The following is a 5,857-nucleotide window of genomic DNA, read 5'->3' as shown; positions in this document are numbered from 1 at the left end:
GTCCAGCACTATCTTTGCTGACTTAATGACACATTTCACTGCATGTTTTGACAAATTAAGCTCATTTTCTTATAAGTCAGGACGAATGGAAGAATATATTTGAAAAGTGACTGAATTTTGTATAAGGAAGAACTATTTCTCAGTCTTCTCAGTCATTTTGTATGGAACATACATATTTTGGAGCTCAATAGTTTATAAACTATGCTATATATGGAACTGCAGAGGCCACAAGAAAGTTATAACTATGTAAGTTAAATTATCAATTAAACAAGGTAAATAAATTCTACTTCGATCTAACAGAAGTGAATGATCGCAATAGCATTTACTGACTTTCATCAAAGACTTTTTCCTATCTTTATATTCACCAGCTATACGTTCAGAGAATAATGAAAACACATTTATGGTCATGTATGCTGACCATAATGCATATATTACGTACCCCTGTGCAGTGTGAAGGGGTATTTCAAATGCATACAGGCCAGGCCGTTAAGCCCTCCAATCATTGACAGTGCTTTCTACTGACAACAGTGAAAAGGACTGACAGGACGTATCCAGTGAATAAGTTTTAGTATGATACAGGGATGGGCTTGACAAAGTCAAATGTGTCAGGCTAACAAAAAGTCACAATATTTGAGAATAGAACCAATAACTAATATTGTTAGATGGCTATTTACTGTCAGTTACCTAATAATTTGAGCAAAAACACATGGCCAGCTATTGAGTGATTGATTTGCACAGCACAGAAATGGGCTATTCAGCCCATCAGGACTGTACAACCATTGTGCTTACCTACATGATCCCATTTTCTTACCTAGTTCTATAGCCTTCTCTACGTTTGCAATTCAAGTGCTGAACATGATGCTTCTTAAACATTGTGAGTGTATCTTACTTTGCCGCCTGCACAATACTACATTCCAGATTCCAGCCACTCTACATGAATGAAGTTTCCCCCTTAGGTCCCCTTGAGACATTCAGTCTCTCACCTTATACCTGGACACTCTCACCATGGGAGAAAGATTCTTGCTGTCTGACCCTCTCCACATTCAAAGCTAATTCCATAACTTTGAATGTGGAAGATATACATGTTATATCCATACAATACACTTACTGATCATAAATTGTGATGAGCACTTTGTGGCTATGATGTCATCTGGAGGCTTGACAAAGTGCCATGCATAATGCTACTTGCAAATTATGAGCCCATGGTTACAGGAAGATTCTAGCATTGGCAATAACTAGTTGCCTCTAGCTGATTGGCAGGAGGCAAAGTGTGGGAATAAAGGGAGACTTCTCTGGTTGGCTGCCAGTGACTGACTGTGTTCCACAGGGGTTTGTGTTGGGATTTTTTACATTATATATCAATGATTTGGATGATGGAATTAATGGATTTGTTGCAAATTTTGCAGACAATATGAAGATAAGTGGAGGAGCAGGTAGTTTTGAAGAAGTAGATGGGCTACAGAAGGACTTAGACAGATTAGGAGAACAGGCAAATGGAATACAGCGTGAGGAAGTCTATTGCCATGCTCTTTGATAGAAGAAATGAAAGGATTAACTATTTTCTAAATGGAAAGAAAGTACAAAAACTAAGATGCAAAGGAACTTGGGAGTACTTGTGCAGGATTCCCTAAAGGTTAATTTTCAGGTTGAGTCTGTGGTGAACACAGTAAATGTGATGTTAGTATTAATTTCAAGAGGACTAGAATACAAAAGCAATGATACAATGTTATGATGTTAAGAAGAACTGGTGAGGCCTCAACTTGAGAATTGTGAGCAGTTTTGGGCTTTTTATCATTCATAAGACATAGGAGTAGAGTTTGGCCCATCAAGTCTGCTCCGCCATTCAATCATGGCTGACCCTTTTTTCTCCTCATCAATCCCATTCCCCAGCCTTCTCACTGTAACCTTTAATGCTGTGTCAAATCAAGAACTTATGAATCTCTGCCTTAAATACACCCAATGACCTGGCCTCCACAGCTGCTTGTGGTAACAAATTCCACAAATTCACCACCCTCTGGCTAAAGAAATTCCTCCGCTTCTTTGTTTTAAATGGACACCCCTGTATCATGAGGCTGTGCTCACTTGTCCTAGACTCCCCCACCATGGGAAACACCTTTCCACAGCTACTCTGTCTAGGCCTTTCAACATTCAAAAGGTTTCAATGAGATCCACCCCCCTCATTCTTCTAAATTCCACTGAGTACAGACCCAGAGCCATCAAACGTTCCTTGTATGATAACCCTTTCATTCGCAGAGTCATCCTTATGAACCTCCTCTGAACACAATGCTAGCACATCTTTTCTTAGATGAGGACCCCAAAACTGTTCACAATACTCAAGGTGAGGCCTCATCATTGTTTTATAAAGACTCAGCATCATATCAATGCTCTTATATTCAAGTCCTCTTGAAAAGAATGCTAATATTGCAGTTCCCTTCCTCACCACTGACTCAACCTGCAAGTTAACTTTTAGGTTATTCTACACACAAGGTCTCCCAAGTTCCATTCCATCTCAGATTTTTGGATTTTATCCAAAAGGATGTGCTGAAAGTGGAGAGGGTTCAAAGGAGGTTCATTAAAATGTTTCCAGGATTGAATGGCTTGTCATATGAAGAGTGCTTGATGGATTTGGGCCTGTATTCACTAGAATTCAGGACAATGAGGGGTGACCTCATTGAAACCTATCAAATGGTGAAAGGCCTTGATAAAGTGGATGTTGAGAGGATATTTGCTCTGGTGGGAGAGTCTAAGACTAGAGGACACAGCCTCAGAACAGAAGGGTGTCCTTTAAGAATGAAGATGAGGATGAATTTCTTTAGCCAGAAAGTGGCAGAACTGTGGAATTCTTTGCCATAAGAAGCTGTGGAGGGCGACTTTATGAATATTTAAGGCAGTGGTTGATAGGTTCTTAATTGGTCAGGCTATAAATGGATACAGGGAGAAGGCAGGAGATTTGAGCTGAGAGGAAAATTCAATCAGCCATGATGAAAAGGGAAAGCAGACTCAATGGGCCAATTGGCCTAATTCTGTTCCCTTATCTGATGGTCTAATTAGTGACCCACATGATTTCCCAATGAGTAAGCCTTTGCTTACAGATGCTTTGGTACAAAGTTCAAAGAAAATTTATTATCAATGTGTGTATATGTCTCTCTATACTGTACTACCTTGAGATTCATTTTCTTGCAGTCATTTACAGGAAAAAAGAAATACAATAGAATTTATGATAAACATAAACATAGAAAATAGACCTTCAGCACAACAGAGGCCCTTCAACCCACAAAGTTGTGCCAAACCTGTCCCTGACTTAGAAATTACTAGGCTTACCCATAGCCCTCTATTTTTCTAAGCTCCATGTACCTATTCAAAAGTCTTTTAAAAGACCCTATTGTATCTGCCTCCACCACTGTTGCCGGCAGCCCATTCCACACACTCACCACTGACATCTCCTCTGTACCTACTCCCCAGCAGCTTAAACCTGTGTCCTCTTGTGGCAACCATTACAGCCCTGGGAAAAAGCGTCTGACTATCCACACGATCAATGCCTTTCATCATCACATACACTTCTATCAGCTCACCTCACATCTTCTGTCACTCCAAGGAGAAAAGGCCGAGTTCACTTTACCTGTTTATCTGAACTATAGATAAATAATGAATGACAAAAACTAGTATGCAAAAGAAGACAAATCATTCAGATTACGAAGAAAATGTCCACAACTCCTCCAATCTTCGTGTCATCCGCAAACTTACTCACTCATCCTTCCACCTCTACATCCAGGTCATTTATAAAAATCACAAATAGCAGGGGTTCCAGAACAGATCCCTGCGGCACTCCACTAGTCACTGACCTCCAGGCAGAATACGTCCCTTCCACAACTACCCTCTGCTTTCTTCCTTTAAGCCAATTTTTTATCCAAACAGCCAAGGTTCCACTTATCCCATGCCTCATGACTTTCTGGATGAGTCTCTCATGAGGGACCTTGTCAAATGCTTTGCTAAAGTCCATGCAGACCACATCCACTGCCCTACCCTCATCAATGTCTTTTGTTACCTTTTCAAAAAACTCAGTCAGGTTCGTGAGGGACGATCTTCCCTTCACAAAGCCATGTTGACTATCCATGAGTAGACTGTACTTCTCCAAATGCTCATAGATCCTATCCTTAAGAATCCTTTCCAGTAGTTTGCATACCACTGATGTATGACTCACTGGTCTATAGTACCCAGGTTTCTCCCTATTTCCTTTTTTAAACAAGGGAACTACATTTGCCATTCTCCAGTCCTCCGGCACTTCCCCTGCAGCCAAAGAGGATTCAAAGATCATGGCTAATGCTCCTGCGATCTCTTCTTTCAATTCCCACAACAACCTGGGGTGTATCATATCCGGCCCTGGAGATTTATCAACCTTAATGTTTTAAAGAAGATCCAGCACTTCTTCTTCCTTAATCTCCACATTGTCCAGCACACAGGCCCGCTCTACTTCGACCTCATCCTGATCAAGATCCTTTTCACTTGTGAATACTGAAGCAAAGTATTCATTTAGGACCTTCCCAACCTCCTCTGCTTCCAGGCACATGTTGCCCTCTTTATCCTTTAGCGGTCTCACCTTCGTTCTCATCATCCTCCTATTCTTCACATACACATAGAACACCTTGGGGTTCTCCTTAATCCTACATGCCAAGGCCTTCTCATGCCCCCTTCGAGCTCTCCTAAGTCCTTTCTTTAGCTCCTTCCTGGCAACCATATATTTCTCATAAGCCCCTCCTACTTCCTGTTTCTTATAGCTAACATGTCCTTCCTTTTTCCTCTTGATGAGTTGCCTCACATGTTTCGTCAGCCACGGTTCCCTTTTCCTACCATTTTTTCCTTGCCTCAGTGGGACAAACCTATCCTGAACCCAGCTCAAGTGGTCCCTAAACTTCTCCCACATTACTTCTGTGCTTTCCCCTTTGAACATCTGTTTCTAATTTACTCTCGCTAGTTCCTGCCTCAATCCTTCAAAGTTAGCCCTTCCCCAGTTAAGCACTGTGGTGAACTACATATACCTGTCTGGTCACGCGCCCCCCCCCCCCACCACTGTCCTGCTCCTGTGGCTCCTCCCACGACCCCGGTATAAAGGCGATTGGAGGCACAGACCCTTCCTCAGTCTCCAGGATGTTGTCTGGTGGTCACTTGCTGTTTGTGCTTTCTTCCAGCCAATAAAAGCTTACCTTAACCCACGTCTCAGAGTTATTGATGGTGCATCAAGCACTTTACCATTTCGTCTGATTTTATCCCTTTCCATAGCTATGCTGAAGCTAAGGGAGTTGTGGTCACTCTCACCAAAATGCTCCCCCACCAAGAGGTCTGTCACCTGACCAGAACTAGATCCAGTATGGCCTCTCCTCTCGTTGGCCGGTCCACATACTGTGTCAGGAATCCTTCTTGAACACACCTGACAATTTCAGCCCCATCTATCCCCCTTGCACTCAGGAAGTGCCAGTCAATATGAGGGAAGTTGAAGTCACCCATAACTACTACCCTGTATTTCCTGCTCCATTCTAAAATCTGCCTGCTTATCTGTTCCTCAGTGTCCCGAGGGCTATTTGGGCTATAGACTATTCCCAGCACAGTGATCAATCCCTTCCTATTTCTGACTTCCACCCAGACTGACTCCGTGGACACTCCTTCTGCAGCATCCTCCCTTTCTATAGCCGTGATACTATCCCTGACCAGCAATGCCACTCCCCCTCTTTTCTACCTTCCCTCCTATTCCTTTTAAAACACCTGAACCCCGGGACCTGCATCATCCAAACCTGCCCTTCCTCCAAGCAAGTTTCAGTAACGGCCACAACATCGTAGTTCCACGTATTAATCCATACTCTAA

The sequence above is a fragment of the Hypanus sabinus genome, chromosome 22 (genome assembly GCF_030144855.1).
Source record: "Hypanus sabinus isolate sHypSab1 chromosome 22, sHypSab1.hap1, whole genome shotgun sequence".
NCBI lineage: Eukaryota > Metazoa > Chordata > Chondrichthyes > Myliobatiformes > Dasyatidae > Hypanus > Hypanus sabinus.
The sequence above is the reverse complement of the archived record's forward strand: the minus strand, read 5'-3'. Positions refer to the sequence as shown.